This window comes from Ambystoma mexicanum, chromosome 11 (assembly GCF_040938575.1).
Source record: "Ambystoma mexicanum isolate Mex_15411 chromosome 11, UKY_AmexF1_1, whole genome shotgun sequence".
Classification (NCBI taxonomy): Eukaryota; Metazoa; Chordata; class Amphibia; order Caudata; family Ambystomatidae; genus Ambystoma; species Ambystoma mexicanum.
The window spans coordinates 1,274,400,641-1,274,424,691 of NC_090934.1; positions in this window are offsets into that span (position 1 = coordinate 1,274,400,641).

The following is a 24,051-nucleotide window of genomic DNA, read 5'->3' on the forward strand; positions in this document are numbered from 1 at the left end:
CGCAGAGACCACGCTCCCAAAATACCAGCGTGACGTCAATGAGATCCAGTGATGAGATATTCAGGCAGCCATGCATAACTCAACCTTCCTTAAAGATTTGTTTGGGCTGTTAAGGAATTCAAGCTTTCCTAAGTCTTGGAGCGGCTCAAATGCCACCCACGTATGTATTGGATTCTGAAGAGTACAAACAGAGGGGGATCATACGAAAATAGAGAATTACATAAGGGCGAAGCCCAAAATACCGACATTTGATATGCCCATTTTATCACATATATATGTGGTGGGGTGCTTTAAGTAAATATAAAAGATGAAGGGGTATTGGGGGGCCGTGAGGGGGTCTCCCTCCATATATATATATATATTACACGGCCACGGTTAAGTTGCTGTTTCCATAGGGAGAGCACTTTTTGGGCGGCGGTTTATAACTTCGCTTTCCCTGGATGAATCCTCACCAAACTTTGCAAAAAAAGTATATGGCCCACTCTGATTTTTTTTGCAAAGTTTGGTGAGGTGTGTACCGGTGGGGCAAAGTTATAGGGGGGGGTCCCAAAACTTCTGTGGGAAAAAACTTTGCTCACGCCTACAGCCCAAACCTCTTGGCAGATTAGCATTAGATTTGCGGCAGGGGTGGCGGCTTGGTCCCGAAAGCGTGCTTTTTTTCATTTGGTGTAAATTCGTCCAGTAGTTTATTTTTAAATGATTAAAACGTAAGGAAAAAAATTAGTGATATCTATGTCCGCTCCGCGGACACACTTCCCTGTTCGCTCCGCGGACAGGGTCCTGATTGGCTGGGCGATCCGCGTCATGTCCGCGGACATTCGACATGCTCGCTGATTGGGTGGTTGAGAGTGTGTGGTGCGTCAGATTGTCTGGGCACGCCCGCCATCTTGTATCCACGGACATCCATGGACAGCGCAGTGAAACTTGGTGGAAAAATACTATTTAGTCAAGTGTGTTGGTGTGTAAGACTGTTTGGGGAGGGTGGGGGTGTAAGAGATGGGTCAAATGTTGTATTTATTTTGGTGGCAGGCACCCCTGTTGTGTTCATTCTGACCGCGGACAGCAGCGCTGTCCTTAATGTCCGTAGTTAATGAAAATGGGGTGTCCTAAGGACACGGTACCTGTCCGTATAGTTCGCATGCAAGTCGAAACTGTTCTAAGAATACATCAAGTGTCCTAGGATGTTCGTAAATAAACAAAATGGGGGTTTCATGAGGACACTATGCCTGTCTGTATTGTTCATAGGCAAGTTGAAACTGTTCTCAGAACACACGTGGTGTCCTGAAATGTTCGTAAATAAATGGAATGGGGGTGTCCTGAGGACACTATACCTGTCCGTACTGTTCGTAGGCAAGTTGAAACTGTCCTAAGAACACTCATATTGTTCGTGGATATAAAAAGTGCCCATATGGCATAGTTAAAATGTTTGATTCTATGGGTGTGATATGCTGCGGTGGTTGTGGCCAGGGCCAAGAGTATTGGGTGCATGGCTGTAGGCCCTGGCCACAACCACCGCAGCATATCACACCCATAGTGGCTTATAACTTCGGCACCCAAGACCAAATTTATAAGCAACGAAGTTATAAGCTACTATGGGTGTGATATGCTGTGGTGATTGTGGGCAGGGCCTATAGTCTTCTAAGAACACTTCAAGTGTCCTGGGATGTTCGTAAATAAACAAAATGGGGGAGCCCGGAGGACGCTATGCCTGTCCGTATTGTTCGTAGGCAAGTTGAAACTGTTCTAAGAACATATCAAGTGTCCTGGGATGTTCGTAAATAAACAAAATGGGGGTGTCCTGAGGATGCTATGCCTGTCCGTATTGTTCGTAGGCAAGTTGAAATTGTTCTAAGAACACATCAAGTGTCCTGAGATGTTCGTAAATAAACAAAATAGGGGTGTCCTGAGGACACTATGCCTGTCCGTATTGTTCGTTAGCAAGTTGAAACTGTTCTAAGAACACACGCGGTGTCCTGAAATGTTCATTAATAAATAAAATGGGAATGACCTAAGGACACTATACCTGTCCGTACTGTTCGTATGCAAGTTGAAACTGTTCTAAGAACACTCATATTGTTCGCGGACATAAAAAGTGCCCATATGGCATAGTTAAAATGTTTGATTCTATGGGTGTGATCTATGGGTGTGATATGCTGCGGTGGTTGTGGCTAGGGCCTAGAGTCTTGGGTGCATGGCCTATGGCCTACGGCCTACGGCCTACGGCTTATAACTTTGGCACCCAAGACCAAATTTATAAGCAACAAAGTTATTAGCTAGTATGGGTGTGATATGCTGTAGTGGTTGTGGCCAGGGCCTAGAGTCTTGGGTGCATGGCCAGGACCAAATTTATAAGCACAGAAGTTATAAGTCACTATGGGTGTCATATGCTGCGGTGGTTGTGGCCAGGGCCTAGAGTCCTGGGTGCATGGCCAAGACCACATTTTTAAGCACCAAAGTTATAAGCCACTATGGATGTGATATGCTGCGGTGGTTGTACTTATTATAATATACTTACTGTTTGGTTTGGTAACTGGAGTACATATATTCCTTGTCAATTTCTGTGATGAAAGAAAAGATCATGTTAGTATTGGTAGTTTGTAACGACTTATAACATTGAATAATAGACATTTTTAATTTATTTTGACCCTCATATTTAGTAGATTACAAACCAGTGTACTATGCAATTTGCTCAGTTTCTGTGTTTGCTGCTAAAATCATTGGGTCTGTGGGAAAAAAAAATCCATGTCGGATTCAAAAAAACCTTTTTTTGTTATGCTACAGTCTATTTGTTTGATTGTTTTCAGTGTTCAATTGTTGTTTCTGGCTAATTTTCTATCTGTTGGCTTGTTGCAGATTTTTGGAGCAGTTAGATACCTGTTGGCATACTCTAACTGTCTATTTTTTGTTATAATGTAGTGGTATTGATTTATCTGTTTGGTTATTGCAAAATCTTGGGGCAGTTAGATACCAGTTGGCGTATTCTAACTGTCTATTTTTTGTTATAATGTAGTGGTATTGATTTATCTGTTTGGTTATTGCAAAATCTTAGGGCAGTTAGATACCAGTTGGCGTATTCTAACTGTTTATTTTTTTATATAATTTAGTGGTATTCATTTATCTGTTTAGTTGTTGTAGAATCTTGGGGCAGTTAGATACTTGTTGGCATATTCTAACAGTTTATAGTTTTTTAATTGAAGTTTTGTTAATGTTTAAGTACAGATTAGTTATTAAATTTTGGTTTTAAGAAGATTAAATAAGTGTTTGTAAGATTTGCTGGTAATCTCTGCTTTAGAGTAATGGTACTATCATTACATTGGAACCATCCAGATTTTTTTTTATATATGCAGTGTGGTGACCTGCATATATTGGTTGTGGCTCCTGTGTAGTAGATTATACCTATTGTTGTGAAGGTTTTCTTACCAAGTGATACTTGACCATGTGTGAATCCAGTCAGCTTGCAGTTGTTTTTGGTACCATCTGCATTGTAACGTAGAAGCATTAGTATTACGTATTTACTATGGGCCTCATTACGACCCTGGAGGTACAGAGTGAACGGCGCCGTAAAAGGTGCCGGCGCCGTTCACTCAGTACCGCCGCATTACGAGTTCCCCTCGCGGGATACGGTAAGCACGCCTGGGAAAATCAGGCGTGCTTACCGGGTCCCGTAAGGGGAAGAGGGAGCAAACAGCGGGCCATCTCGTAATGGCCCGTTGTTTGCTCCCTCTCCCATTCCCATTCAGCCCTATGGGGGCTGAAATGGGAATGGGGAACGACTGTGTACGGGTCCTTGGAGGGAGGAATTACCGGGCCTTCCGAACTCGGAATGGCCCGGTAAGTCCTCATTCCGAGGACCCGGACCCCGACGTGATTTCGGCGGCAGCCATGCCGTCAAAAGTGGCATGGTTACCGCCAAACTCGTAATGAGGGCCTATGTGTTTGTATTAGTAAGGTGGAGCGATTATCCGAATTGCAGGTAGTACATAATCTACCATGGTTTGCATTTTGTACAAGTTGCTGAAATGGAACGGATTCACAATTAGGTATGGATACATACACAAAGCGCTCATTAGGGATTTGTTCCTGTGTCACATTGTTGCAGAGAGTTCATGTATGTTTCCACATGTATGAAATCTGGAAGATTTCATTTATAGGTATGTTTTTGTTTTCCAGTACTTGTAGTAAGTACATTAGAAATTCTTGTGGTTCTTCCTGTGAGTTTATAGTGAATTTCACCATTCCAGCACAGAAGTCCAATTCTTGTCTTATTCCATGAACACTATACGTGTTGTCAGGATTGTTTGTTGCGTTTCTATAAAGTACTAATGTTTGCAAACACAATTGGTCTGTACTGTGTAAGTAAATGTTGTCAACAATTGGTGGCAATTGAAATAGAATATTCATTGCTACATTTGCGTAGCAACTTACACCAGTTATATTTGAAAATTTAAATGGACCAGATAGGTCTGTGTCCAAGTCATTCTTTCGGAATGTGTTGTTTCTTTGAAGAAGTACCCGAGTTACTTTGAGTAATAGGTTCTTCTTTGGTTGTGGTAATTGATGAAGTATTAGCTTCTTTTACTCTGTTTGGAGGATTTGCAGTGACATCCTGTTGCATTTCTCTTTGAATTAGTTTTCTTTAACAATGTTTTACTTTTTGTGGAACAGGATATGTTTTTAGATGGGGGTGTATAGTGAACATAGTCTATTGTATTCTAAAATGCAAGGAATATCAGCGTTTACTTTACTTGCATCAAAGTTGATTAGGAATAGACTGTCAAGTGTACGTAAGCGTGATAGTGCTACGTATCTCATGCCTTCTTTAAAGACTGTGTTACCAATATCTATCAATGCTTTGTCTAGGGGAAGACCTTGTGATTTATGAATGGTGACTACGTATGCAAGAGTTAGAGAAAATTGTTCTCTGTGTACATACATGTCTTTGAAGAGAAGGAATCGAGCTGTTGAGCGTCCTATGCTTTTCACTTCTGAAAGTTTGTCAAAGAGAATATTGACAAACTGAATGTTGTTGTCACGTGGGCATGTTTGAAAGCCAACAACTGTACCCACTGCTCCATTGACTAGTCCTTGATCCATGTCAAGGTTACGTTTAAGCATTACTCTACAATTTAAGGATAATTTTAATATTTTTTCCAACCCAGCTGTGTTGGAGATTGAATTTTGTAAACTATTTAGTCTTGTTGTGGCTTGCTCACACATGGGTAGTGTCATACCATGAATGTCTAGTTTGTCTGTGGCGCTAATTTCCATTATTGGTTGCACTTCTTTATTTAACATTGTTTCATTGAATTTGAAACAGCATGCAAGAGTTGACATTAAGGCCATACAATTGACATTTTTGTTAGCTAATTGTTCCATAACATCAGTAGCACATGCATTATCGCCATAAAGTGCATGAATGTGCCAGGTTTTCAATATTGCTTGTGCTTCTTGAGATAGTATACCAACTCTAACACTTTTTAAGATGTTGGCATAAGTGAGATTTGCAGATTGCCGCATGTTTTCTGTTAATTCTCTGTTTTGGAAATGTTGCCAATGGTTGACATTTCCTATGCTGCCAACAGTTTTACGGCAGAGTTTGTGTCCTACGGTTTTAAAAATAGGTTCACCTTTCACTGGTGTCAATTGAAGAAGATCTCCGAAAACAATAATGTGTTTTCCTCCAAAGAGCTCTTCGTAGTTTGTTTTGAGTACTTCTTGTAATCTGTGGTGAATCAAAGCCAACATTAGGTTGGACACTATGCTCACTTCATCTATTAGTAGCATTTTCATTTGTATTAACACTCTGCGTAGTTCCATTGCAGCTTCTGTAGAAAGTTTGTAATAGTCCAATTTGTTTTGGTGTTCTACTGGAAGGAGTAGTAATCGGTGTAAAGTGACACCGCCTATGTTGTAGGCAGCTAAACCTGTGGGGGCAGTGACAACAGCTGACAGTTTGTTGTTTGTCAATTGTTGAAGGAACTTGCTGATGATTTTGATTAAGAATGTTTTGCCTGAACCAGCTTCACCACTGACGTACAGTAGTATAGGCTTGTAATTTTGGCAGGTGCATTCTTTATTTTCATGTTGTACACCATGCGCAATTTCTTTTGTTACTTCTTGAAAAATGCTACGCTGCTCATTGTTTAGTTTTGATTGTAGTATAGTTAAGTCTTCTTTATCTTCATACAGACACATGTTGTTTTCTACTTCTGTCATAGCTAATTCTGCCTCATTTGCTGTTAGTGGCTGTCCCAGTGGTTCTTGGCTTCCGGTTACAGAAGGTTGACTACTGTCAGGAGTGTCCTTATCTAGTTGGGCCTGGAGATCTTCTTCGTGTTGCTGTTCATTGTGCAACATTGTTTTGTAGTGTGTAAAGTTTACATCGGTTATAGTGCTTTCATTTGCTTTGAAAGCGTCTTTGTAGGAGTCATAGTTAGCTAGTATTTCTTCTTCTTTTCTCCATGGTTTAAAGAGTTGTAGCAGGCACATGTAATATAGTTCTTTATGCTGAGGAGTCTTTAATGACAATTTGATATGATTGATTAAACTTGGTTTGGTGAGTTTTACTAAGCTGCCTTCACAATTTGTCACTCTGTATCTACCTTTTTTTCATCAGGTTTTATATTATTTTTGTATGTGAAGTTTGGGGCTATGTGGTATAGACACATGGTTTCCAAAGTGGTACTCCAGTTTGGGTAGTATGTGTCCAGCAAATTGTTTTTCAAAATGTCTTGGCTGTTGGGAACATTTTTGGCTATAGCCATACTATATTTTCAGATTTTCCATACAAAGCAGTACCGGTTAAACAATCTGCTGCTTCATAGGAGCCACATTCTCTATGGGAGAGCATTTTCATGCCCAAGCTGTACAATTTCGGAGACAGTGTTTTGTCTGATGACAGGTCATTCCAGAGGTCTTGAAGCTCTGTTTTACTGCTTTGGTTAAGTATGCTCTAACATATTGTGCAACTGCAGTGGAATTGTCTGCAATGTACTGCACATCTATGTTTGCATTCCATAAGAGGGCAATGATTGCACTGTAATCATTGATATATTTTGCTTCTTCTGATCTTTTTATGTAATATGTATTTTTAGGTGATTTACCTTTAACACTATGTCTAACTGAAGACATGAAGTTGTTCACTTGACCTGTTTTTGTAACCAGTCTAGGGAAACCAAAGCAGCATTTGGTGTAGTATTTCCCTTTGTTTTTGTATTTGCAACAACAATATTTGCCACATTTGTGTCTTTGAAATTGTAAAATGTGTGCATGAAGATCACTATTTGTTGCTTCCGATGGAATTTCACAAGTGATATATTTTTCGATAAACTGTAACACAGTGGCATCATTGTCTTGACCAAATTTAGGAACATCTTTAATCCATAAAAGCATGTGGATATGTGGTGTTCCTCTGGCTTGGTATTCTTTTCTCAAAAGAAGTGTTGCACTTCTCTGAGGGGAGGAACAGTTTTATTACAAATAAAGTGTAGCATAGCAATGAAGCGATGATGAAAATATCTTGAAACATTTACAGGATCTAGAGAACAAAGTTCTCCAGGTGTTAGTATATCTATGTTTGTTTTGTTTTTGTTTGATATGCGTAGGAAATCATGTAAATCTTCCCATGCATATTCTGCACAACTTAATGTAACAACCCAAGTGGGTGGGCCAAGGTTTCTTATCATACAACGTACATCTCCATGACGTCGGAACCAGTACTCTTTAGTACCATGCATGTTTGCTAATAGATTTATAATATTTGATAATAAAACCTCATCTTTTTCTTGCACTTTTTGAAATAATTGCATAGCTGACATATTTTGAAAGTGGGTTCCTGATTTTAATGTGTGTGCAACTCCGTAACATAGAGTTGCTTGTTCACTTTCAAAGAGTAGGTGGAATATGTATTCCACATTTTGTCTAAATCTGGGATCTTCAGAATACATCCGTAACGAGCGGTATTCTGATGCTGTTAATTGAATAGGTTTATCATCGTACCTTCCTCCTTTGCCAGTAGGAAAGAGTATAGGAAAAGCACATGCTTCTATACTTTTTTCCCATATGCTGATTGGTGATCCTTTCGTTTGTCGCATTTGGTACATTTCTAGTGCATCTTCTATGGTGTCATTAGAGTGCAATGGGTGAATTGTATAATGGTCTAAAATATTGGATAATGTAGCAGGATCTAGAAGCTCAAATTGACCAGTTTCTGGTGACTCTTGAATTATTTCAGTGGTTTTCTTCAAGTTTTCTTTAACATTAATTTCTTTGTAGTATTCATCATTGTCTTTTAGATATTGCAAGGCTTGACTAACCTTATGTAAGTCTACCAGTTGTTGCCCAATTCTTTTGTCTTTTGTAGGTACACCATTTACTAAGATAATTAAAGATTGCTCTATTGGACGTTGCACTCCCAGAGTGTGCACATTCTGTTTTAGATCTAATGGTAAATACACTACTTTGCCACAAATGCCTTTCACCAATTCACAGGGAGGTAAATTTGCTGTCTTTGGTTGAAGGCGTATTATTGCTTGAAAGGGGTGCACTGTTTGAATTATGATGCTCTCATATAAATTGAGTTGTTGTAGGGGTTTTGGTAGTGTGAATAATTTCAAATTATTTGTGATAGCACGTGAAGGAGTTTGGTTGTTGTCAAGTTTTATAGTGCAGTAACTGCAAAGTATTAAGGGGTCAGTTATTTCGTATTTGTTTTCTGCTATAAGGTAGAGAGCTAATTCAAACCATTTAGAATCTTCATTGTCTTCTATTTTGCATGTTAGGTCTACAGTTTTTGTGTTACTTTTATAAAAAAGTTCTGCGGCAACAGACACACATGATTTAGTACTTCAGCAGATGTACTTTTAAATTTCAGTATTTCTTTTTTGTATGTGTGTAGTAGAAGGTTGCCATGCGTAGAATTGTTGCTAGTCTCTTGTAAAGCTATTGCATTTTGTAAGTGGCTTTCACTTCCAAAATATTTTTTCTGGATATAGTTGATTTCGTCGAGTAGGTCTTTGGCTGTACCATGTAGAAGAATGTTATTTAAATTGGCTAGTGCTAAAGCAGGACTTTTAGCATAGTACAGTTTATAGACTAGATTTCCTATAGTTGAATGATATGTTGATATCATTTTGATATGATGGAAGGTGGTTTTGCAAATAGGTCCTGAAATGCAGGCTAATGAATGTCCTTGTAGTCCTGTTCCTGTGTATTTGTGCACTGGACAGGTATCCATATTTTGCAGTAGTTTCATTTTGATTTTGTCTTTGCCTTTCACATACTGATTGAGGAATTGGCGTAAAGACTTGAAAGATTTTTTGGGAATGTTACACATTAATGTGCATGGCCATTTGCATACTGGACATTGTGGTTCAGTCGAATGGAGTGTAATTCTGAGTTTTCTGGGGATATTTTTGTAAGCAGTATTTCTTGTTCCATTATGGTATTCTTAACTTTTTCATAACCTCCTCCACTGCTATGTATGGCAATTGTATTTGTTTGCTTTTGTTTATATGCTTCTTCATTAAAATATGGTTCTGTGCTTGTGGTGTGACTCCATTCACTTCCACAGATATTTAAGAAGTTATTTTTATTGACATTTCGTTTATTGAGAAGTCTTTTTTGTAATTTAGTCATTAGTTTTGTTAGTGGTTTCATTTTGTTTAACACTAAAATAAATAACTTTCTTTTGAGATGGATTGCACTGTCTATCAAAGCTTCTAAGATTAATTTTCTACGGTAGGTTTTAAGGGTTGTGCATGATTTCTCTCCTGTTTTTATAAGATTTTGAACGACTCTGTGGCGGAACATTTTTGCTAAAATACTTTCTTTGGTATGCTAGCTTGGCACTATATCAAGATTTATTGTAGCAGTTTTAGCAGTAGTGGTAGCTGAATTCTTGTTAATTATTTTCTGTTTCGTTTTACATTTTGATAGAGGAGGCAAAGTTTCTGTACTTGAAGCTTGTTTTGTTTCTCTAAATTACTGTATTTTCTGTTTTGTTTGAACTTTTTGTACAAATTCTGCTAGAGATGGATGCTTATTTTGGACACTTCTATTTTCATTTGCTCTACTTCTGCGTTGCTTTCTACGGACTTGCTTTTTGGCAGGCATTCTTTGGGGTCTGTTGAAAAAAATAAAGAAGGTATGGGTTGGGCTGTTCTGCAATGTATGTGTGCTGTGTGCATGAGTGTCTGAGTATGTACATTGGGCAACTACAATTAGTTGGGATGGCTATTCTTGAATTTGTGTGTTACTATACTGGGGTTCAGATGAAGTAGAAAGTAAGCTAGTGGTGAGGAGAAGCACACATAGTAAATCTAATGGTATAGAATGAAGACAGTTCTTTGTTCTACAATACTAACATTCTAGGGGCTGAGTTACGTCATTTGTGTTCCGAAAAACAGGGATTTGTGTGCCATTCTGCCTGCAAATCCCTGTTTAACAAATGGGGATTTGTGGGCAGAATGGTGCACAATCTCTGTTTTTTGCCGCAGAAATACCATGAATGAACCCCAAAGTGTGTTTGAGTAACAGTAAAAATATTATGGTGGTATTTAACTTACTTTTTTGTGTGGAAGGAGCAGGTTTCTTCTGAATTATTGTTTGTACTTCGGATTCTGATGCTTCTTTTCAGGAGAGTGGTTTTCACTGCAATTGTAAAGGAAAGAAGTTAGTAATTTTGTGTATTTATAGCACTGATGTTAATTTAGACATTGATTTTTATGTTTTTGTAGAAGTATTCTTGTTTGATATCTGAACATAGTGTGTGCATGCAATTTTGTTTGACTATGTGCAGTCTTTATATTTTACTTTAAATATGTTAGTTCAACATGCTTTGCAAATGTGTGTGTAAAAAGAAATGAAATAGCAGATAGGTTTGGAAGTGACAGTTGATTATAGCAGATGGGAAAAATGACAGTAAGTTCATTTTATAGGTTATACAGGTTAAAAGGCAGTAAATCTGTTTATATGCATTTATAAGAATTGTACATGTACTATACAGAAAATATGCATACCTGTAGTTTGTGTTCATGCATATGTATATGCATGCAGCTGCAAGTAGAAATCTTGGAGACTTGTACAGTAGTTCTTGTAGTACTCAGAGTGATTAACAGTATATTTGAAGTGCTAATCTATGATGATGGAGTTAGATGTAGAGGTCTTGGATCCGATTGGTGGATGGTTGTGTGACTGCTTAGCTGTATCCAATCAGGGAATGGCACAGAGAGTGAAGTGGAAATGGTAGAAGGGCTGTCCGTGTTACGATATGTTACGATATGTCCGCGGACATGGCGGTAGTCCGCGGCCATCGCGTGTTACATACATGGATTTCGGGATGGGGAGGTATGCAAATGAGAATGAGCAGAGCAAGGGATTGGTCAGTAAAGTTTAGTGGGTGTGTTGTGTCAGGAGAGAGTTTGTCAGAAAGCCTTTTTCCTGAGAGAAGAACAGGTAGCTTTGGCTGTGTGTTTCAGAAAACAGATTGGGCCTCATTACATGGTAGGCGGTAAGGGTTAACGGTCACCGGTAAGGTGACCGTTAACCCTTCCCGCCTTATTACGAGGTCCCTTTGCGGGTTGGTACTTTAACGCCTGCTTTTAGCAGGTGTTAAAAAACTAACCTGCAAAGGGACCTTGGTGCTAATTACGGTACCGCAATTTGCAGTACCATAAATAGCGCCTTCCCCATTCCCATTATGCCCTATGGGGCAAAAATGGGAATGGGGAAGGGCCTTGGTGAATGGGGAATTAGCGCCCCCGCTCACCTTGGAGTAGGGCGGTAATTCGGCCATCCACCAAGGCGGACACGGTAAAATACCGGCGGCAACCATGGCGCTAATAGCGCCATGGTTACCGCCTACCGTGTAATGAGGCCCATTGTCTGGATTTTGGGAGATTTGTGGATACATTGGTTGAAGGTGCATGCAGAAAGCTGTGGAGTAGCTGCAGATCTTGGATTCCCACATGTAAAAGTGCACTGGCATGGAGTGTGTGGAATGAAGTGGCTGGACTTGGTACCTCTCTGTGCTACTTTGGAGACAGAGCATCATCCAGACATAATGATAATTCATTATGGAGGGAAAGTTTAGGACATGTGTCTTGAATTTCTTTGCAATTTGCAATGAAAGAAGGACTTGGGAAGGTCATGGACATGTTTCCAAATTCTCAAGTAATTTTTTCTCGGATTGCACACAGACAAATGTGGCTGCGTTCTTCTTCATTTGGTCCACAAATGGACAAAGCGAGGTACAATGTCAATAAGGCTGTTTGTGCCTTTCTAAGAGATGTTTGCATGTCCTCTTTTCACAATGAAAATATTATGTTTTGTAGCACATACATTTTTCACAGAGATGGAGTCCATTTTACTTATGCTGGCAATCAGATTTTTCTGAGAAATGTACAAAATGCATTGCAACCTTTTTTGGAATTACAGCCATCCATTTTGCAGTAGGTGTTGACCATTTCAAGTTTTTCAAACACAAACAAACACCACCAAAAGGCTCTTTTCAGAGCCACCACTTCCTCCCAGAGAAAAGTGCAATGGTTCTGATAGGGCAGCACCCCAACATTTTAGATGTCCATGAACTGTTCGCGGACTTCTAAAAATACACAGGGCCCAGCTCCATTTATTTGCCACTTCTATTTTTAAACTGTGAAAGGTGGGTCTGAAAAGAGCCTTTTTTAATTTTTGTTGTTTTATATATTTTTAGGTTTTTTACACACGACACTCTAGGAGAGGAGGGGAAATGAGGGTAAGGGGGGGACACCAACCACGGGGATAAGAAAGGGCGGGTGGAGAGAGGAAGATGTAGGGTGGGCCTTACTTAGGTAGTGGGCAGGTCTTCTCGTGCTCTGAGACCGTAGTATCGAAAGTACTACGAAGTCTCTCCCACCTGTAGAGTACTGTGTCACAGTACATACAGACAACTTTGACCCTCGAAAGGTATGGGTCATCAGCATTGCGAATGGCCTGTGAGGCAGCTAGAGGGATAAGCTCTCCCACAGGAGTGTTCCTTGTGGTGACAGGATTGGAAACGGAGGATGTAGTAGAGGAAGTCAACCTACTACGCTCCTCACAAGGTACAACCTTGCGAATGGCCCCACCGTGGAACGACCTTAGGTGTCGCTTCATAGTTGTCGTACCAAAGCTGTACGAACCAAGCCTCCCACGACTGAACACCATTTTGCACTCTTTGCAGGTCACTTTGTCCGCACGTGCCTTGGGTACGTTACCATGAATGGTAAATATCTGCCACACCCAAGAGTCACGGCGAGTGCTGGTGGTAGGGACTTCCACTACCTCATCCTCTTCATCCTCCTCTACATCCTCACTCCTGTTCCCCTCTTCAGGCCCTTGAGGAGGTGGTGTGGTGGAGGGGGGGTGGTGGTGCTGAGGCAGATGTAGCACAAGGTGGAAGCAGAGGATCCATGGTTGTCATCAGGTTTCTGAAAAATCAGGAAGATTGGCAGCCAAAGCACAGTGTTCTTTCAGGTAGCCAGAAACACCATGAGGATGAGCTCTGGGGTGTGGCCTTTTATAGGGGTGCTGTGCGTGCTTCGCGGACACCCACACTGTCCGCGGATAGATCGAACACAAAAAAATGGCTCAAAAAGTCCCAAATAGTATGTAGAAAGTCAGGATCATTGTTTGGGACATGTGCTATGGTGATTTATTATTATAAAATATTGTAGATTGCCTGAAAAGGTACTTTTAAATTGTTCCGGGACATGAACAGTGTCCGCAATCAGAACACACGCTTAGCGTGGGCGCGGTCACATGATGGCATTGCGAACATATCCGCGAAGGGAACGGGTTTCCGCAGGACACTAAATGCACAGGAACTGTTTTGCGCATGTGCGTTGGTGTTCTACGGACAGTGTTCGGGTCCTCAAACTAATTAAAAGTGCGACACAAGTGTGCCGGACAGCTACGGACAGGCGCGGTGTTCGTAGGACTTATGGGTGTGCTGCGCATGTGCGTAGCTAGTCTACGGACAGTGTTCGGGTCCTGAAACTAATTAAAAGTGCGACACAAGTGAAACGAATAGTTACGGACAGGCGGTTGTTCTTAGAAGAGTTACAACTTGCCTACGAACAATATGGACAGTCATAGCGTCCTCAGGACACCCCCATTTTGTTTATTTATGAACATCCAAGGACACTTGATGTGTTCTTGGAATAGTTTCAACCTGCCTATGAACAGTACGGACAGGTATAGTGTCCTCAGGACACCCCCATTTTGGTTACTTACGAACATTTCAGGACACCGCGTGTGTTCTTAGAACAGTTTCAACTTGCCTACGAACAATACCGACAGACATAGTGTCCTCAGTACATCCCCATTTTGTTTACTTACGAACATTTCAGGACACCGCGTGAGTTCTTAGAACAGTTTCGACTTTCCTGCGAACAATACGGACAGGCTTAGTGTTCTCAGGACACCCCTATTCTGTTTATTTACGAACATACCTGTGTTGTTCGTGGACACCAACACTGACCTTTTTTCTAAAAAAAAAGCACAAAGGGCCAAATTAAGACACACATAACATTTATTTTTCATTATATTATATATGTGTACAATTTATGATAGAGAAAGGGAAGCAGAAACTGATACAAACAGAGGGGAATTGGGGTTTTCAAGAGGATGGACAGGAGAAGATGAAGGGATGGAAGTCTCATCAAAACGTTTTTCTATGTGGGGAGGGTTTGGGGATAATTGACTGGGATATGTAGAGGGGGGACAGGTACATGTTGCACAATGGTGTCTATTCTTTTCTTTTATATGGTCCTCCACAAAATCTTTCAAAAAGTGGAAATTTGTCATGAGCTTGTTCATTTTTTCTTCCATGCGCTGGAGAGTTTGTTTCAAAGTATCTTGTTGTGTATTGTGTTCAATGTTTGTATGGTCTGTTAAAATATATATATATATTAAGTGCACATAAAGTAATGCTTATTAATTTGGTTATATAGAGAAGTGTCTATCATTAGTTTCACTATCTTCAGACATTTCACCATGTGGGAAATTCTCCTCAAGCCATTCTAAAGTATTTGACATTTCTGTGAGGAAAATAAAATATATGTATTACTTTTATTGTATATAATATAGACATTTTAGAAATATATAAGAAAAAAGAAGTTTACTTACTAGATTGTGGTAAGTTGTCTTCTCACTGTTCTGTAGGTCTGTTATTGCTCCTAGTTGTGCAGTTTCTGTGAGGTAATTATGTTAGAAGCATATCTTTCTTGTTTTGGTATATTCCATTTTAGTATATATGTTATTTAAATGGATGGTTGATGTGTTTTATATATATATATATATATATAGGTTCTACTTCTTATTTATTACTACATATAATGTGTTTGTGTGTTGCTTTTTCAACAATTTGTGCAGTGGTTATATGGCATGATGTAACAATTTAAGATACCCCTGAGTCTTTGGGTAGTGTTGCTGTTGTCCGCGTCCGTCCGCGGACATTCGCACAGTCCACGGACATCAAAATCTCTAGCTGGGGTTTCAGTATGTTCTATGTTATAAACATATAAAGTCAGGGATGTTATGGTTAAGTTGCACTTCTAAAAACCTATGAAATTCAGTAAAAAAACTTTGTTAAAGGGACGTTATGGTTAAAAGTAAAACCGAAAAACCCTTGAAATTTGCCAGTTATGGTAAGCTAAGCAACCATAACTCGCGGCACAGTGGACTGTTAAGACTAAAACCCAGGACATCAAAGATGACATCACAATTGTCATTGTGGATAGGGTGGCCAAATTAGGAAAACAAGAAAGAGGTGTAGGGAAAACTTGTTTGTATAGGTAAGGGGAAGCACAGGGAAAAATACATACACATACTTCCATAACCTGACACACTCCTGTAACCCTGCTCCAACCTGATCCCTACTGAGCTTCATACCTCCTGTACGTAAAGCTGTTTGCACATAACATGTACCTTTACTTCCTATCGACAACACATATTTTGGAAGATCAAACATATAACATGAAACAAGATTAGCATGGAAACATGAACAACATTTAGCAAGCAAGATGGAACATACTGGGATATTTTGCCATATGAATATACAAACGCATGGCCACAAGGGCAAGGAAAAGCAAACATAACATGAACGTAAGTCAACTTCCCAGCTGTAACGTAATATTTGTGAAGTTGTCAGAAGTAACTGACACGTGTTAATTGGCACAAGTGCCTTACTCGTAATGCACTGGTTTGCAAAATGACCTGTCCCTCCTTCAGAGCGTAATGTCCCTCCTTCCGAGCGTAATGGTTCCCGGAATAAACATATCCCTCATTTGAGCACAATGATAAACAATAAACATGTCCCTCATTCAAGCGTAGGGTTTAGACAAAACATGTCCCTTGTTCGAGGTGTACAGTGCACTCTTAATGACAGTCGGTATTCCGACCAAACCCTCTCACACAGTCTGCAACAATCACTGGGCACTTAGGTTTTTCTCTGGGAGACCCCACGGGACTACCCGGACGAGAAGAGTTTCAGGCAGTCAAGCCTTCTATCACCCTTGCATGGCCCAGAATGTTCCCTCCCAGACCTTCGGCGCTCTGCTGCTGCTTCCCCATGGATCTTCTCCTCACACGCCGTAACCGCCCGTTCTCACAAAATACTCCACACTTGGCACGGGTGGACAGCTGAATAAAAGCATGCTGTAATTACTCACAGCTGCCACACCGCGCAAATGCGCTGAACTACAGGATTTTTCCAGTGCTGCTGGGAATTGAAGTCCCCAATGCCTAAATCAGTCTCCACAGCATTGTCCCGGCGGACAATGTCCTCCATCATTCCCCAGCATGCAAACCTCCTTGTCTGCCCCAGCCCTTAATCCGGACAATACCTCTTCTCCCGGGACCTGCTTTCTTAGAGTATCGCAAATGAAATTGTCGCACCAATTTAGGATCATGCACAGCCCCTGCTGGTTCCCATAAGCAGTCTTCTGGACCATGACTAGACCATTGAATGAGATAGCATAAACCTTGTTGTTTTCCTCTGGAATCCAAGATCCATTTCACCTCTTATTCAGCTTGGCCCTCTTTCAGAATAGGTGGTGGTTGTTGTGTGATCATCCCTGGAGCTGTGGGTTTAAGCAAAGACACATGGAACACTGGATGTATCTTTAAAGTCTTTGGCAAACGCAATTTCATAGCCATGGATGACACGCACTGTATAGTCCAATAAGGCCCAATGAATTGAGGTGCAAACTTGCGAAGACCCACCAGAGAAAGAATCCTAGCAGATAACCATGCCCTCTCTCCCACCTTGTACTTCAGAACCTCCTGTAGTTTCTTGTCAGCCTGTGCTTTCTACGCAAACTTATCTTGTTCCAAATTCAATTGTGCCATCTGTCTGATATCGAGAAGCAACTGCTTGCGCTTCTGAAGAACAGGAATCCTTTCCACCTCAGGCAACTTTTCGTGTATCATGTTTTGCTCATGACCGTAAAAACATTCATTGGGTGCCATGCTTAATGATGCGTGCTCTGTGTTATTGTATGTAAATTCGCCCAATCATAAGGCTCTGACACAAGATTCCATACGTTCCCCCAAATAGCATCACAGATATTGCTCTAAAGTCTGTTTAACTCTCTCCATCTGGCTGTCAGTTTCAGGATGATAACTTGTAGACAGAGCACAGCTGATTCCCAACATCCAGCAGAAGGCACACCAGAACCTAGAGGTGAATTGTGGTACTTTGTCCAAAACAATACTTCTAAGGAGACCATGCAACCCGACAATATGCTGTAAAACAACTCTGCCAATTGACCTGCCCCAGGAATTCCTACACATGGAATAAAATGATCTTGCTTAGAGAAGTAATCCACCACAACCCAAATAGTGTCATACTGAATGTCTGGTGGAAGGTCTATAATGAAGTCCATGGAAATGTGTGTCCATGACCTCTCAGGTGTCAGTAAGGGCTGTAACAACCCCCATCTTTTTATATGATCTGTCTTGTTACGTACACAGTTTTCACATCTCAGAATATAAGCAACAATATCTTGTCTCAAATGAGGCCACGAAAAAAAAGTACTTCTCCAACATGATTTGGGTCTTTTTCTTACCGCAATGACTGAAGGAGATTTGTGACACCAGTACAATGCTTTGTCTTGTAAGTCATTGGGGGCAGACATAACCACCCTGCATGATAAGGAAGACTATCTGACACAGTTCTTAATGGATGACTAGTCCTCCATCTTTGCAAGTCCTTCTGACTCAGCCCTTTACACACTTGTGCTGGCAGATCCTCTGTAACTGCCCCAATTACTTTCTCTGGGGGAATAATAGCTGTTGCTTCTGTCACCACATTTTCAAAATGTTGCTGCCTTGTCAATGCATCTGCTTTTCCAGTCCTTTTCCCTGGCTGAAAAGTTATACCAGAAATCAAATTAATTCATATATTGAGACCATCATAGTTTCCCAGGGCTCAGTGTCTGGGCTCTCTTGAAGTGTTGGAGATTTTTGTGGTCTGTCACCACCATCACGTGATGTCCCCCAACAAGTAATGCCTCCATTCCAGAAAGGCAGCACAATTGGCCAACACCTCCTTATCGGTAATAGAATAGTTCTGCCTACAACTGGTAAGCTTACAGGAGTAAAAATCCACTGGATGCCAGATTCCTTCTTCATCTTTCTGACATATTATTGCCCTCCAACGCTACATTACTTGCATCCGTCTCCACCTGAAAAGGCTTACCTGAATGCAGAGTAAAGGCTCCCTTTAACTCTTGAAATGCTTTTTCCACCTCCTCCCTCAAACTGAACTGCTTTCCTTAATAACTGGGTGATTGGGGTCACGATTTAAGAAAAATTACTAATGAACCTCCGATAAAAGTTGACAAAGCCTAAGAAGGACTGAATATCCTTTAAACACTTAGGGGAGGGCCAATCAGTAACTGCCTGTACCTTTTTCCCCGTCCATTACAATGCCAGCTGGTGTTAGAATTAAATCCAAAAATTCCACCTGTGTAGTATGAAATGCAAACTTCTCTAATTTTGCATCGAGTTGAGATTCTTAAAGGCACTGTAGCACCACCCTTAAATGTGCTACGTGTTGTTCCTTGGAAGTAGAATCAATCAAGATGTCATCTACATACACAATGACAAACACATCAATGAATTCATTAAGTACCTCTTGCATGAAAAACTGGAATGCTAGGGGGCATTGCACAGCCCAAAGGGCATGACCAGATACTCAAAAAGGCCAAACATAGTCCTAAATGCAGTCTTCCATTCATCTCCCTCTTTCACTCTTATCGAATGATAAGCTCCCCTCAAATCCAATTTTGTGTACACAACTGCCGATTTCACCTGATCTAATAATACCAAAATCAAAGGCAAAGGAAATCTATTCTTAATGGTAACCATGTTTAATGTGCGGTAGTCAATGCACGTTCTCAGTGTCCCTTCCTTCTTAGGTGCAAAACTGCTCGTACGAGAAGAGTTTCAGCGTTGGAAGCGTCAGGCCTTCTATCACCGCTGCATGGCCCAGAACGTTCCCTCACTGCCCAGACCTTCGGCGCTCTGCTGCTGCACCCCCATGGATCTTCTCGTCACACGCCATAGCCGCCCCTGCTGACAATATAATCTGCACCTGGCATGGGCGGACGGCTGAATAAAAGCATGCTGTAATTACTCAGAGCTGCAACACCACACAACTGCACTGAACTACAGGATTTTCCCAGTACTGCTGGGAATTGAAGTTCCCAATGCCTAAATCAGTCTCCAGAGCACTGTCCCTGCAGCAAATGTCCTCCATCATTTCCCAGGCTGCAAACCTCCTTGTCTGCTCCAGCCCTTAATCCTGACATAATTGCTTTGTTATACCACTTATATCTTGACCCAGCCTGGGCTGCCACCATTTTAGATAACTCAACATTCACGTTCATAATGGTGGAAAATCCCAGGTTAGGTTTTAAGAAAGAAACTAGAAATCTAGAGTTTGCCTCTAGAGTTATAATCGAAACCCCTAGTTCCATTCTTAATGCACTATTCAGGGGTAATGGTGGAAGACCTCCTAGCTGTCTTAAACATTTATTTTGTACAATTTCAACTTCTGGACATTTACTGTGACCCCAAATTTGACTGCCATACAGTATCATTGTGCAGAGCTTTGCATAATTATAATTGGTTATTTATAATGCGCTTAATATCCAGAGGTTTCTAAGCGTGGACCTGAGGATTGAACCTCTGTTGCTCCACGTATTCTTGCTTCCAAGGCAAGCGCATTGCCTCTTAGGGATTCGTACATGTACTAAATTCTTAAGAGTCCTTTGGATTCATGGGAGGTTTTTACTGCTCTTTATATGCACAGACCACTCCCTGTTGGATGTGAACGTTAGCCCCAAATATGAATATTTGCCCACTATTTCTATCTTAGTATTATCAAGTAACCATCTCTATGATTTGCCTTTTCTCCCGAATACCAACATTTTTGTTTTAAGCTTGTCTATTTTCAACTTATGTGCACCCAGATATTATTATTCTGCATAACATAAACCCTGCTGGAGACAGACTGGTGGTAAGTCCAAAATAACGGTAACATCTGCATACAAAAGCATGCTGTATGGAACAGATTTCAGTTTGGCAGGACAACCTTTCCTCTGAGCTATGATTAGGGGTCGGAATCAGCTAGAAACAAGGGGTGAGGGATCAGTTGACAGCCCTGTTTTACCCCTCTTAGTAGAGAAGGACGTTGTGCAGCTTCCATCTCTCGTTAAGCGGACTGAAGATAAAGTGTCATTATAGTTTGGCATTCACAAAGAGTCCAATGTCCTCCACAGAGTACTGCGGTCTATAGAATCGAATGCTCTTTCTAGACCGAGAAATCCTGCACATACGCCTCCTCCCCTCACTTTGCAGTACTTCCCTAGTATGGTGTTTAGCGTAAAACAGTGATCTCTCCTGCTGTGCCCACTTCTGAATCCTACCTGAGAGGAAGTCACCATTGAGTTGCCATTTGCCCATTCTTCTATTCCGGACAGCAAAGCTTTTGCGAAGATGCTTCCTCCAGATAAGATATGGGTCTATAACACTGAGGATCGGTAATTTTACCCTTTTTAAATATCAACACTATCAGGCTGTGCTTCCATGATTCTGGGAACATTCAGGTTTCTTATCTTCCTTTTCAGGCTACTCTCTTGATATTGGATGTCCAGGAAAATTGAGGGCTCTCTTAAATAGCCAGGACTGCCCCTCCACCTCCTTTTACTACCAGGAAGTAGAAGCAAGACCTCTCTTCTTACTAGGGTGACTATTAACACACACTAACTCTCTATTTCTTAATTTCTATGTACATTCCTTAATTCATGTGTAGATCAGCAGTTGGTCAGCTTCTATTTGTAGCCATAAAAATATGAATGCAGAGATTAATATCGAAACTGCAAATGAAAATACATCAGCTTTGAGCAGATGTTCTTGAATTTGTATGGCATTGCTGTGCATTGAAGCTGCAGGCCACCGGTGGCAAGCATAGCACCCTCACAAAAGAAGACTACACTATTTATAATGTGGCAAATGCTAAGTGCTGCCTAAAAGCAGCAGAGGGTGTTAAATGTTATGTTATATTATTGTAACTTATAAAGCAAACGGTGACCCAAAGGTATCTTGGCACTAGAGAAGAGAGGAGAAAACCACCATAGACCATCTACATGGATGATTGTATTATGGTGCTTGCTTTGGCACAGTATTAGTATCAGAGGAGATGTCAGCAAGACAGCATCTGCAGGAGCATGGCTGTATCTGGTGTACTTCCCTTTCCCTTTCACCAGGTCCCCCAATAGTTCCAATTTGTTTGTCAGAGCCACTTCCAACACCACTGAGAGCTGGTCCTGCCCTCCTAAACAGCCGCAGCGCTAAAGCGTGCCTTGCTATGCTACAGTCCCCCCCCCAAAGAGCACATGAAGGGGATGTAGGCCTTTTCATCACCACTTTTCCCTCGCTCATTTCTCCCCGCGGCATACTGGTTGCATGGTAAATGCCCACATACTGGTGCACGGTAACTGCCCACATGCAGCCAGAGGAAGCTGAATGGACCTAGAAAGCTGCACGGCCTAGGAGAGTCGAGTAGCCTAGAAAACCTCAGTATCCCAAGTGATTTGAGGACCCCTAGAGAGGAGAATGGCCTGAGATGGCTGAGGCACTTGAGAGAGTTCACCAGCCTGGGAGATATGAGAAGCCTGAGTGGACTGAAGAGTGACACAGCCTGAACGATGGTGAGAGGCTCATCTATGGAATGATATACCAGCGACGAGACCAAAGGTGTGAGAATCATGAGGAGAAAATCCAACCACAGAGTGAGATTATCTGGAGCTGGCTGAGAGACCGAGCAGGCCACTACACCCATGAGAGAGTCAATAGTCAGTTCGGCAGTGTAGGTCTTCTCATTATAAGATAGCCAGTCTGGGATCAAACTGCCGGTAATAACGTGTACCGGTTCTTTTCCGGACCAGACAACTATATGTTTGCTGGTAGAGTGGAGGATTTACCTCCAGCTAAAAGCTGGAGGTATATCCACCACCCTACTGGTAAAACACTGCCGGCATTACCAGCCCAGTAATACCAGTGCCAATAATACAGGTAAATCCCCCCCTCCCCCATGAAGTGATATGGGACTCCCTCGAATGGGTATTTACCGGTGTTACCGCCACTTAGAATCTGCCAGTAATTCAAGCAGACCAAGTGGCACAAACGGTACTAAACTTTGTCAGTATCCTGCCAGTAATACCCGTGGTTTATCGGCAAAATTATAATGAGAGCATATATCCCCACAGACTGTTAAACAGAGAAAGGTGGCCAGTATATGTCAATAGGTGAGCTTGGCACCACATCCCTAGGGAAAGCATAAGGATCTAGGCTCGACGTCCCAGAGAAAACCAAGCAGAGTGAGCTGGGCATTATGCCCACGGGACAGTCATGCAGTGTGAGCTGGAACTCGCCCGTGTTTAGGAGTCAATGCATGCAGGATGCTATATCACCGAAACTGTCAAGAACCGTACTGGGCGATATACCACCGCAACCAAACTGTTCGATTAGACACAGAGCCAGTATCACATCCAGAACATTAGTATTACAGTCATCACTTTGAAGAAGGACATAGAGAAACAGTTATGCAAGGATACAATTTGTTTGAAAAAGCCCATAGTGTACCCATCCTCCGCAGATGCCCCTGCTCCTCGGGGGAGTCTATTTTTTGCCGTCTTCACTTCCTCTGGAGTGATTGGGGAATCTAGGGTGGTCCACTCTGCGGGGGTTAGTTGTGTCATCCCTGTCTCTGCTCTATATTCCTGCATCTTTCTCATATTCCCGGAGCCTTCAGTTTTGTATAGGTCTCCAAAGAAGTTTGCTAAGCCACCTGGAGATGTCATACAGCCTCCCTCATCCACTCTTATTTGCAATACCCATCGTTCGGCCCTCTGGGCTCTTAGTCTAGCCGCTAGAAGCTTATCTGCTTGTTTTCCTATTTCATAGAATTTTTGGTTCATAAACTTCACCTAGCGTATTGTGTCCCCTATCCCTAGTGCCTTTAACTCTGCTCTTTTCTGCTTGAGGGTTGCTAAGTGCTCCTCTCGGTAAGCCACCCCCACGTGTAGGACTTCTTCTAGAGTCTTAATTTCTCTACCCAGTTTCTCCTCTTGCAGTCTCCTTTCCTGCTTCTTCCTTGCTCCCTCTCTCATTATGGTGCCTCTCCACGTGGCCTTCCCCACCTCCCACAGTGTTGTGCCTCCACCTTCCCATTGTCATTGATTAGGAAATACTCCTCAATGGCTGCCTTGAGTTCTCCCACGAAAGTGTTACCTCTCCATAAGAATTAGTTGCAGCGCCATCTGGATTTGCGCTCCCCTACACCCTCTGTTTCCATGGTCATGGTCACCATGTCATGGTCTGACCATCCCACTGCACAAATTGCACTATCCAGTATTCTTGAGTGATGCTCCGCAGCAACTAATAGGCGGTCAATTCTTGTAAATGTAGCATGCACACCGGACAAGAAAGTGTACCCCTTCCCGTTGGGGTTCTGTGACCTCC